Consider the following 13,496-nt stretch of genomic DNA (forward strand, 5'->3'; position numbering starts at 1 on the left):
ATAGATTCAATTGATTGTGAATCAATGGAAACATGTGAATCTTGTTTAAAAGAAAAGATGACAAAGACGCCCTTTAGCAATAAAGGCGAGCGTGTATCAGACACTCTAGGATTAATACATTCGGATATATGCGGTCCTATGTCAGTCCAAGCAAGAGGAGGATTCAGATACTTCATTAGCTTCATAGATGACCATACTAGATATGGTAATATTTATTTGATGAAGCACAAGTCAGAAGCTTTTGAGAAATTCAATTGCTTCAAGAATGGAGTAGAAAATCAAACAGGAAAGAAAATTAAGATACTTCGATCAGATCGAGGTGGAGAATATCTTTCAGATGATTTTCTGAATTATTTAACTGAATATGGGATTTGCTCACAATGGACACCTCCTTATAAACCACAACACAATGGTGTATCCGAAAGGAGAAACTGTACCTTATTGGATATGGTGCGATCCATGATGAGCACTGCATTACTTCCAAAGACGTTCTGGGTTTATGCCTTAGAAACTGCCCTGTTTACCCTAAATCGAGTGAAGGAAAATAGGCAAACGTTTGGCAGTGGAAATATAAAATTTTTACCTATTTCCTTTTCCCAAGATCCGTTAATCGTTATTTCATATAAGGAGGGATTGAACATAAATACCTTTATGACGATCAATCTACCGTTGCAAACGAAGTGCCCACAACTTCAAAAGAGATGGAAACTGTCTACCAATCTTCCTTTAACTGAACAGAACTTCTAGACCTCCGAACGACAATCCCAACGGTGGAAACGTGGAAGAATATATCTAGAAGCTCCTGTCCAAAAATCGCGACGATCCAACGGTTCAATCTCCAGGAATCCGCAAAATCGTGAACTGACCTGATGTAGGAGGAACAAGAACGAATTTCTCCCTTTTGTTTGTCTTTTCTTCTTTCATGAGCACAACAAAACAAACAAGTAAACGATTAGAATTCAACCGATGAATAGCAACCAAAATAGATTTCCTCTAATTAATCAACACAAGATCAAGGAGTAAAAGGAAAGAGATGAAATCAATTGATTCGGAAGCAAGCGGTGAAAGACGATCCACTACAGTAGGGGTCGAAAATTCTCTCTCTTCGGGATAGGAAGGGTGGCCAAAATTTACCACTAAGGGGGGTTTATATAGCCTCTTCCATCTAAACACTAGTCAGATAGAATTAGGTTACTGAATAAGAATTTAATTCGGAATAAAACTCTTATTCTTATTATCTGTAATTATATCTAAATATAAAGATAATAATAACTTATTAATAGGATAATAATAGAAGCAATTTAATCTCATTAAACCTCCTAATTTATTTATCCTATAATTAATTTAATTCATAATCATAATCTAATTATAATTGTTTAAAAATAAATTAATTCCTTTATGTGACATAGCACATAAAATCGCCCCCCTTGTTACTGGACCTTAGTGGACTCAGTTGGGCTTCCGTCAATTAATTAACATCTGTTTCTCTTTTGGGTTCCAAGTCTTATGTGTGACTCATTAGGTTCTTATTGCTTCTAGCCGTATACAACTATTAAATTAATTTCTCAGAATTATATTCAATCTTTGTATAACGGAATGAGTACGCGAACTGTGATTGGCAGATCCGAAACATTCCCCCAGAGCTATAAGAAGACAGGTTGATTCTGTCATTGACCTTTCCGTATTAGTTACAGTATAATTCGATCCTTCATCAACTACATCCTTGAATAGAATCTTATGACTATGGATAATGTCAAGTCATATATAGCGAGACGTTCGTTTTACTTGTACATGCCGAGTTAACTCTAATTAGATAGGTTAAGTGAAATCTGCATTTCAAGTCTTAAGCTATCACCTTGCAAGGATTTAGAGTTAAGTCTTCCACAAGCGATCCTTGGACGTATCTCCCATTTATCAGGAGTGACAAATGCTCAATCCAATGTATAACTATCCTGCAATTACTTCCTGTGATACCCAACGTCTGCCGTACACACCCCAGAGTCATCCCTTTTATGGATCGTGTTACAACAGGATCAAAGCATCACATTCTATAATCCGGAATCACTAATTAACATTCCTTTGAGTCTTAGGATTACTTATACCTATTAATACCAATGAGATGAGCAGGTGACAAGGATAAATCTACCCATCCTGTTATCTCAAGTCGGGTCCCCAATCCTAATGATCCCCTTTCATTGGATCCATGTAACTGTCCAGATATCTGCATATCTGAAGCTTGTGAGATCAGCTCTCTGTCTCGATAGAAAACATTGTTACATGCAAGTCTCAACAGCGTTATGTCAATCCCTATTTAAAACATATCACTTGACTTTGGGTGGTTTTAAGTTTATTAGTTTATTATAATGTTTCGTCTCACTTCATGCTTGTATGAACACTTTATAATCACTTTAAATAAACTCAGGGATTTCCTTTTATTAGACTTATTTAGTTCTTTAAAAGAGGTTGCCTTTATGAAACCATATCTTATTAAAACAAATGACATAAAGAACAATTCATTTACATTAGGTTTATATCCTAGAACAATTGTCTATAGGATACTAAACCCCAACATACTCCCACTTGGACTAAAGCCAATTGTTTCTAAAAACATTCCCAAAAGCGTTCGCATGACCATTATGAACCTTTTGGGGTTAAGGCATTCTTTAAATGGATCTATAAGATTGTCCTTTTATGGGCACTCCGTTTTGATTCGCACATCTACTCTTATTGTTATCTCTTGGTAGAGATAGTAATGACTGAGGTAGTGTTTGGACGTATTATGAGACTATGGGTCCTTGGCAAGAGCAATAGCTCTATTGTTAATCTCATTAACAATGTCAGGTACCACACCTAGTTCATTAATGAACTTCCTTTCCAAACTTCCTATCAGCTGCTTCCAAAGCTGCTACATACTCTGATTTTGACCTTTGGCTCAGCTACGGTTTCCTGCTTGGAACTATTCCAGCTAACCGTACCTCTTTCAGAATAAACTTGTATTCTGTGAAATCATCTTTATCTGTTTGATGACTTATATCTGAAAGTCTCCAACTTTCAATTTATCATCTTCATATACTTGGAACATGTCCATAGTTTATCTTAAGTACTTAAGATTGTCCTTAACAACAATCCAGTGACCATCACTTGGATTGACCTATAATCGACTTTGTCATGCTTAAAGTAACAATGATGTTAGGTCTAGTGCGAAACGCTTTGAGCACTTTGCCAATGCATTTAGACTGGGAGGGGTCAAGCAGTCTTCTTAATCTTAGATCTTAATCTTTAAGATGTAAGCTGCTTCTCCTAAGTCTATTATGGAGAATTTTATCCGATAACCAAAATTTTCACCAATTGCAATGTAGCTATGTCGTTCCCATTAGTAGAATATCATTGAAATGTCATACTAAGTAAATGACCAAGCTCCCACTAGTTTACATGTAAAGGCTCATACGAGCTCCCACTAGTTTACATGTATAGGTTTGCAAGAGTCTCCTCATAAGTTGTAGGTTCATCGTGTAATACTTGAACCTCTTCGTTGTCTCCCACTAGAAATCCAAATCTCTTTGGGATTTCATCGGCTCCCACCAGAAATCCAAATCTCTTAGGGATTTTGATGAACTTGACCAGATCTATAGTAATGTCACTAGTGTCTTATCTTGTGAGACAGATTCGTGTTCCACCATCGCTTCCGCTATTTCAGCCTATCCTTCCTTTTGAACTTCATCAATTTCAATTACGCTTTCTATTTGTGTTTCTAGAGAAACTCTTTCTTTAGAATTATAGCGTCTTTGGATACTGTTACTTTTGATCATCTGGATGATAGAAGTAATATCCTACTTTTCTTTCGGATATCCAATGAAGAAGTATTTATTAGCTTTAGACTCTAACTTATCTGATGTTATGTGTTTAACATATGCTGAGCACCCCTAAACTCTCATAAAATAGAAACTGGGTGTCTTTTTCCATGAACAATTCAAATGGAATAGAACTGGCAGATTTTGTGGATACTCGGTTTAAGGTACATAAGGCGGTTTCCAAGGTGTAGCCCTAGAACATCTTTGGAAGAGAGGTTACGCTCATCATAGATTGTACTATATCTAATAGAGTACAATTTCTCCTTTCAGATACATCGTGGTGTATACGGAGGAGTCCATTGTGAATGAATCCATATTCATTTAGATAATTCAGAAAATCATTTGAAAAACATTTATGCCTCGATCTAATCGAAGTACTTTAATAGTCTTTCTTGTTTGATTTACTACTTCATTCTTGAATCATTTGAACTTTCTCAAAAGCTTCTGACTTATGCTTCATCAAGAAGATGTATCAATATCTGGTATGATCATCTTATGAAACTAATGAAGTGACTGAACCTTTTCTTTACTTGTGTTGATATATGACTAACTACATCTGAATGTACTAGTCCTAGAGTGTCAGATACACATTCTCCTTTATTGCTAAAGGGTGTCATTTGTCATATTTTAAGGAAAATAGGCTAACGTATAGTAGCGGAAATATAAAAAATTTAACCTATTTCCATTAACCCCAAGATCCGTTAATCATTGTTTCATATAAAGAGGGATAAAAGGAATACCTTTCAGGAGTTCTATCTACCGTTGCAAACGAAGTGCCCACAACTCTATAAGAGATAGAAACTGTCTACCAATCTGTCCCTACCCGAAAATACCTTCCAGACCTCCGAACCACAATCCGAACGGTGCAAACATGGAAGAATATGTCTAGAAGCTCCTGTCCAAATATCGCGACGATCCGACGGTTCAATCTCCGGGAATCCGCGAAATCGTGAACTGACCTGATGTAGGAGTAGTAAAACGAATTTCTCCCTTATGTTTGTTTTTCTTCTTTCATGAACACAACAAAACAAAACAAGTAAACGATTAGAAATCAACCGATGAATAGCAACCAAAATAGATTGCCTCTAATTAATCAACACAAGATCAAGGATAAAAAGAAAGAGATGAAATCAATTGAATCGGTAGGAAGCGGTGGATTATTTCGTCCTCAACAAGGGGTGTCGAAATTCTCTCTCTTGCTTTAGGTTTAGAATTCGAAATTCACTAGCCTTAGATTTCGAAAATCCTATATGAAGGGGGGGGGGGGTATTTATAATCTTTCTTGTATCTAATCCTTAGTTAGATAGAATTAGGTTATTGAAATAATAATTCAATTCAGAATAGAATTCTTAATTATTATCTATTAATATATCTAAATATAAAAGATAATAATAATAACCTTATTGGATAATAATAGGAGTAATATAATCTAATTAAAACTCCTAACTTATTTATCCTTTAATTAATTTAATTCATAATCCTAATCTAATTAGGATTGATAAAATCAAACTAATTATTTATATATCACCATACATAAAAATCGCCCCCCATGGTAATTGGGCCTTATTGGGCTCAATTGGGCTTCCGTCAATTAATTAGCATCTGTCTCTCTTTTGGGTTCCAAGTCTTATGTGCGACCCATTAGGTTCTTATTGCTTCTAGCCGTATGCAACTTTATTAATTAATTTTCAAAGAATTATATTTAATCTTTGCATAACAGAATGATGTACAAAGTATGTGATTAGCAAGTCCGTAATCATTCCCCTAGAGCTATAAGAAGACATGTTGATTCTGTCGTTGACCTTTCTGTATTAGTTACGGTATAATTCGATCCTTTATCAACTACGTCCTTGAACTGAATCTTATGACTATGGATAATGTCAAGTCACATATAGCGAGACGTTCGTTTTACTTGTCTAGGCCGAGTCAACTCCAATTAGATAGGTTAAGAGAAATCCGCATTTCAATCTTAAGCTATCATCTTTCAAGGATTTAGAGTCAAGTCTTCTACAAGCGATCCATGGACATATCTCCCATTTGGCGGGAGTGATAAATGCTCAATCCAATGTATAACGATCCCGTAATCACTTCCTGTGATACCCAACGTCTGCTGTTCACACCCCAGAGTCATCTCTGTTAAGGATCGTGTTACAACAGAGTCAAAGCGTCACATTCCGTAATCCAGAATGCCAATTAACATTCCTTTGAGTCTGAGGATTATTTATACCTATTAATACCAATGAGATGAACAGGTGACAAGGACGAATCTACCCATCCTGTTATCTCAAGTCGTGTCCCCAATCCTAATGAACTACTTTTCATCGGATCCATGTAACTGTCCAGATATCTATATATATGAAGCTTGTGAGATCAGCTTTCTGTCGGACAGAAGACATTGTTACATGCAAGTCTCAACCGTGATATGTCAATCCTAAACATATTGCTTGACTTGGGGTGGTTTTAAGTTTATTAGTTTATTATAAAGTTTCGTCTCACTTCATGCTTGTATGAACACTTTATAATCACTTTTAAACAAACTTACGGATTTCCTTTTATTAGACTTTATTTAGTGCTTAAAAGGGATTGCCTTTATATAGTTATAAAAAAATATATCTCATTAAAACAAATGATATAAAGAACACTTCATTTACATTAAGTTTGTATCCTAGAACAATTGTCCATAAGACACTAAACCCCAACAATATTTGCCTTTAAATAAGACTTACATGTGTCTTTTGTTTATATGGCCTAGGTGACATTCCCAAAAGTAGGTTGAATTATCTATCTTTTAATTCCAAATGTAAAAGCACCATCTTGACCCATCTTCTAGAGAGAGTCTAAGTACTTCTTACAGTTCTTCTTCCATTTCCTTATATTGGTGGCATTCCCTACTTGCTTTTATTGACTTGGGTTCTTTAGAATTGGGAAACTTCCCTTTTCTCTCGTGAAATCCCTCAATACCAAGTGCTGGCATCACTTTCTTAAGATTTGGGCTCAACTGACTTGAGCATATTCAAGAGCTATTCTATAGAGGTCTTTGAGATTATTCATGATGAGCTTATGAATAAATCTTCAAGAGGGATCGCAGAACTAAGTCGACACTTAATTCCAATCTAATACTAGAAAGCTTCGGGGATGTAGTCAATCGTCTTGACACAAAGTGTCATAGCTGCAAGTGTGATACATCCTGTACGTTTGTCATCTGATTGATGTTTCCAGTAAACATCAATCTTTTTGACAGGAGCATCATCTACTAGGGCATTAGGCATCGACATGCCCAATCTTCTCGAACTTCAAAACAATTTTGAGTTTGCCAAAGTAGTCGGTGAATTTTGAACTATTCAATTTGTTATCGGTTAAAATATTATGTAGATCCATTTTAGATATGATGATTCAGAGTATTTACTTTAACTTAAGAGTGAGATAGAGTGATGATAGCTCCCATTTATATAGGGTTTTTAAGATTGTTTTGGTTCGTGTTTGCTTTATTTCCATTCAATTTCAGAATCATTTTATTACCTTTTAGTTAAAATCGGTAATTTCCATTATTTATGGCATTTTCTGTATTTTCAGGTGTTTTTAGGACTATTCGAGCATTTCCGAACCAGACTCGTGCCATTTGGAGCATGTCCGGACAGTTTGGGGGCCATTAGAGCAAATTTTGGAAGCCCAAGGACCAGAACAGATAACTTCCGGAGAGAATTGCCACCTCTCAACGCCTGTCTCGCCGAGACAGTGCTTGTCTCGTCGAGACAGGCCCTCATCTCGTCGAGACACAGCCTGTCTCGACGAGACGAGGTGGACCGATGGTTCCCAAAGGGAACCATCGCGTGGTGTCTCGACGAGACGCCCAGTGTCTCGACGAGACGCCCAGTGTCTCATCGAGACACCCTTTCGTCTCGTCGAGACACCTCTTGTCTCTACGAGACGAGATGCTGGGAAGTAATTTCCCAGTGTCTTCTCACCTCCAAAATACGAATTTTGGCCTGGAAAATGCCTAAACTGCCCCTAACAAAGCTTGGACTATAAATAGAACATTACACCTTCTTTGTTAGGGTTCCTAGTTCTTTTTCCCCTTTTCCCTTTTCCTTCCTTCTCTCTTTCCTTGTATCAGCTTTCATTTTTTGATTTGCTTCCATTGTAATTGTTTTTAAGCTTCTTGAAGATTGATAGAGGAGATTCTCTTCCCATTTGTAATCAGAATCAAACGAAATCGGGTTTTATATTTCTAATTCCCTAATCTGTCTCTTGCTCTTTACTTATTTAAATTAATGATGATTCATGTTGATAAATTGTGCTTTAATTATTTGGGTAGTTTAATTATGAACTAATCCCCATCCAAACTGGGATGGGGATGAGATTGATTGCGTAACCATGTATGATTAGGGATTTAGGTTTACTGGATTGTTTCCAATTGATTAGATTATGCAAGCTTAATGTCTTAGATTTGTCAGAGATAGGATCATAGCTAGAATAAGATTCGATGATGATCTACTAGCGTGACATGTTGAACCTAATGCCTTGAGTCTGACAAACATAAGATTACAGATAGGTAGTTACCTGACCAAGGAGCTATCTAATCCGAATTAGCATAATCTGACCTCGCTAGAGACCACTAGGAGTGCGGGCTAGTGGTTGGGCTACGACTTTAGCCTTAATCACCACAGAGCCTAATGCTTTGCATGACCTAGGTTATATGCCTAATCAAGTCATCAACCGAATGCATGTGAATAGACTACATGAGATTGAACATCTCCATATGGTTAATTAGGTGATTACCGTCAATTATCATCAGTATATAAACCTGAATCCTAGTGAATCATACATGGAATCCAATTAAGGGAATCCCCATTTTAGATTGTCTCATCAATTAATTTGAATCTTCCCCTGTCAAACGCTTCTGTCTTTTATTTTAGAAATTTATCTCCTTAATCACTCCACAACATATTCAACCTTCCAAACAATCACGTTTCCTACCTTAGGTCTACTAGTTGTGATAAATAGTCCTTGTGGTTCGATCTTGTGCTTAGCACTATATTACTTGTTGCAATAGGATATACTTGTCCTTTTAACCGCTATATAATTTACGAGCATCAAGTTTTTGGCGTCGTTGCCGGGGACTATCTTTGTCTATAGCTAGTTTACTCTTAGTGAAAAGTTTATATAATTGTTTGGAATTCCTAGAACCGAGGATCTACGGATCACTCGTCATTGCATCTTGATTCTTAAGCGGAAATTGTTCTTGCATGACATAAAAGGAGGACACAATGGCCGATGATGTCATGGAGTTGTTGAAGGCAAAGCGGCCTACAAGCACCTCTAGCATCCTCGATCCAGCAATAACAGCAACTTCATTTGAAATCAGACCAGCGATGATTCAGATGATCCAGAACTCGGGACAGTTCGTTGGGTATTACTACGAAGATCCTAACTCACATCTTGACAAATTCGTGGAATACTGCGGCACCTTCAAGTGCGAAGACATCACACCCGAACAAATCTTCCAGAAGCTGTTCAGATTTTCTTTGAAAGAAGAAGCTGCAGAATGGATACAATCCATCGAGCCAGGCTCTCTCACTGACTGGGACACTACAGTAACATCGTTCCTAGCAAAGTACTTCCCTCCATCAAAGACTGCACTATTCCGAAGCGAAATCACCTTATTTAGGCAGTCCGACAGTGAGAACCTGCATCTAGCCTGGGAGAGGTTCCAGAAGTTGTTAAGACGGTGCCCCCACCATGGTTACCAGCGGTACCGACTTGTTGACATGTTCTACTCAGGAATATCTCCTGTCAGCTGCGCCTTTCTGGATGCAGCAGCAGGAGGAAATCTATTCAACAAGACGGCAGGTCAGGCATACAATCTGGTGAAAGAGTTAGCCGAACAGAGTGCATGTTGGCAAGTTGAGAAACCGGCCACAAGAAGAGGGAGAACAGCAGGGGAGTTCCCTAGAATATCTTCAGAATCAAATCATCAGATAGCAGCACTTACAAAAAAGGTGGATCTGCTGGGAACTCACCAGAAATCACCAAAACCAGTAGCAAGCTGTGAGGTTTGCAGCGGAGGGCACAAGAACGTGGAGTGCCCGATGTGTTGGGGTTTAGTGTCCTATAGACAATTGTTCTAGGATATGAACTAAATGTAAATGAAGTGTTCTTTATATCATTTGTTTTAATGAGATATGGTTTCATAACTATATAAATGCAACCTCTTTTAAGAACTAAATAAGTCTAATAAAAGGAAATCCCTAAGTTTGTTTAAAGTGATTGTAAAGTGTTCATACAAGCATGAAGTGAGACAAAACTTTATAATAAACTAATAAACTTAAAACCACCCCAAGTCAAGTAATATGTTTAGAAATAGGATTGACATATCACTCCTGAGACTTGCATGTAACAATGTCTTCTATCGAGACAGAGAGCTGATCTCACAAGCTTCAGATATGCAGATATCTTGACAGTTACATGGATCCGATGAAAGGGAGTTCATTAGGATTGGGGACCCGACTTGAGATAACAGGATGGGTAGATTTATCCTTGTCACCTATTCATCTCATTGGTATTAATAGGTATAACTAATCCTCAGACTCAAAGGAATGTTAATTAGTGATTCTAAATTATGGAATGTGATGCTTTGATCCTGTTGCAACACGATCCATAACAGAGATGACTCTGGGGTGTGAACGGCTGATAGGGGTATTTTACCCCTATCTTTTAGCGTGATTTACGGATTAATTTTAGAAGAAATGAATAAGTTTAATTGCAAAAATAGAGTGTTTTAATAAAATAACGAAATAAAAATAAATTTCGCACTTTCGGTTAATTTTCCTTATTTTTGATTAATTTAGGAAATAAAACGTTAAGCTAACTCGGCTCTCGAGAATTGTATTTCAGGTACGAACAAGGAGTGAAAATCCACCACAATACGCGGGGCGCATCAACCACCACGCGAGGCGTGGAAACATGGAGTCAGAAATGATTGCCTTATCCGCAGGCACCACGTGGGATCTAACCGCTGGTACGCAAGGCGTACCCAACCTACGCGGGGCGTAGAAAGCAATAATTGGCCCAATCATAAACGTCAGACTGCATTGTCCCCCGAAGTCAACTGTCTACGCGAGGCGTGTTTCAGGATACGTAGGGCGTACATGGTATAATTCAAGCGCTTTCTAGCCAGGAGCTCAAACACGCACGACGTACATCAACATACGCGGGGCGTGGTTGAGACAACAAGATCCGATTTAGGTCCACATGCAGGAGATTTCTGATGGAATGGGCAAACACGTGGGGCGTTCCACACCCTACGCGAGGCGTATCATGGGAATTCTGCACAAAATCATGTTCCTCCATGCTTGCACCTTGTGGAATTACAATTTTACCCCTAGCTTGATGTGTATAAATAAGAGTGACTAGCACTCATTTCAAACACACCTTGTAACATATACCTTCTTGAGATTAAACTCTTGTCATTGTAGTTTTAGATTTTGTTTTTAGGCTTTATATAGCCAAACTCTTTCACCTTGAGAGCTTGTTCGTTGATTCCGGCATTCCATCAAAGTTCCGCTCCATCTCCGTGCACCAAGCTCGAAAGCTCCACCATCCAAGTCCTAAGAGACGGCTTTGAGTCCGGTTATCTAGTTCCGAGGGTGGATTCTTCCCTTTACACTTGCTAATTAGCTTGTACTCATCCTATGTACTAGGCTTGGTTGTAATTCATATTTACATTCTCCATATTTATAATTTATGATTCATAATCTTCTTTTCTATATATGTGTTGATGTTTGTTACTTGTTTTGATATTCGTAATTGATTATTGTGTAGGAGAACGCGATTTCCGACGCCATTCGGGCTATCTTTAGGGATTCATATAGGTGTTGCCTTACCGGAAGTGACGCTCCGAAAACCGTAGGAATTGACAAGCCATGGAACTTACGGGCCCTAATTTCTGGTCCCCAGCATTAGACATGCCTTGACTAGGAACCACGTAGTCTAAGTACTTCACGGGTCGGTCACACTACACGTAGTCGTCATTGCAAGAACAAACCATCAACCGTAAAAACACTAGAAGTCGTTATTTGTCATATTTATAACTTATCACATCCACATCATTTCATAGAGTTTCGTTATATAAATTCGCCTCACTCGTAGTTAGGAGTAGTTTGTAGTTGGTCCCCATATCAACCTCAAAGTATTCACCGCTTAAATAACGTATAAAACCAAGTCGTTTAATACTTGCAGTTATAAATCTCGTAGATTCGATACCCGGTCTTAACCGGATTATTACTTGATACGACGGGGTACACTTGCCCCTAAGTAGTGACGTCTAGTAAAGATAGAGCATTTAGAAAGATCACATCCATAGTCGTAACGCATTTATCATACATATTTTGTCGAAGAAAACACTACACTAGACGGCACCCCATCAAGTTTTTGGCGCCCTTGCCGGGGATTTATAATTTCTCGCAATATTAGACAAAAGCGTTTTATTATTAGTCTAAGCATTTGTAGATATTACTTTCTCTTTGTGTGAATAATTTATTTTGCTTCTTGTTGTTACTAATGACTTGTTTCATGGTATGATGCATCATAGTCGTCATCTGTGGGACGACCTCATGGATGACGAATGTTCGCAACAACAATCAACCTCGCAATTCAATGTGGTAATCTCTATGCTTAAAGATATTCAAGTGAGATTATCTAACACTGAGGCATATTGCAGGGATTTGGAAAATCTATTTGCCAGATTGAAGTCTCCTCTTGATTCAGCCGCAGACGAATCAATTCGAGGTTCCAATTCGGTTTGTCAAAATGGAAAGCTCAAGTTAATTGAGTTTTCTCAAGAGGATTCCCCAAATAATGAAGGTTGTCTCAGTTGTGAGGAAACAGACATCGATGAGCCGGTTGTATATGGACCCATGGAAATAAATCCAAAACTAGAAGAGTTTGAGGTTCCTTCTACCTCGGAATATTTCACCCTTTTTGAACTACCAAAGGGGTCAAAAAGGGAGCAAACGAAACTCTTCAATAATTTCTTTAAATATAGTTTTTAGTTTTTGTTAAAATTCTTTGAAACTAACAATCCGTTTTGTAGGTACGGATTGTTCATTCAAGAGTTTGCATTTCTAACACGAGTGGAAGCATACACCTAGGAGGAAATGCTGAGTCGAGCTCACCGACTATAAAGTAGCGCTTCTTGGGAGGCAACCCAAGCTCGAATAAGGGAGTTTTCTTTCCCAACTTTTATTTTCCGCATTTCGTTTTCCCACCGACTCATGTCATTTCTTTTAAATAAAAATCAAAAAGAAAAACAAATACCATGTTGAATCCAAAAGAAAAATAAAAATTTCATCTCTTTTTCTTTAAAGCCACGTGGGGCGCATACACCTCTATGCCCCGCGCGTCCGCGTATCTGCCCTTTTTCTCACAGAAAAAGGCCTGTTACGCGGGGCGTATACCCTACCACGCCCCGCGTAAAACGCCGACCATGGATCCTCTTAAAATAAATTTCGCGTTATGGGATACGCGAGGCGCCTCCCAGGGCACGCCTCGCGTATCCTCGGGGAGTTGTGAGTTACAACTCCCCATGGCAGCTTTTTCCTTCTCCACTCTTCCCATCACTCTTCTCTCTTCCCCATATATCTTTCC

This window comes from Euphorbia lathyris, chromosome 5, assembly GCF_963576675.1.
Source record: "Euphorbia lathyris chromosome 5, ddEupLath1.1, whole genome shotgun sequence".
NCBI classification, from domain to species: domain Eukaryota; kingdom Viridiplantae; phylum Streptophyta; class Magnoliopsida; order Malpighiales; family Euphorbiaceae; genus Euphorbia; species Euphorbia lathyris.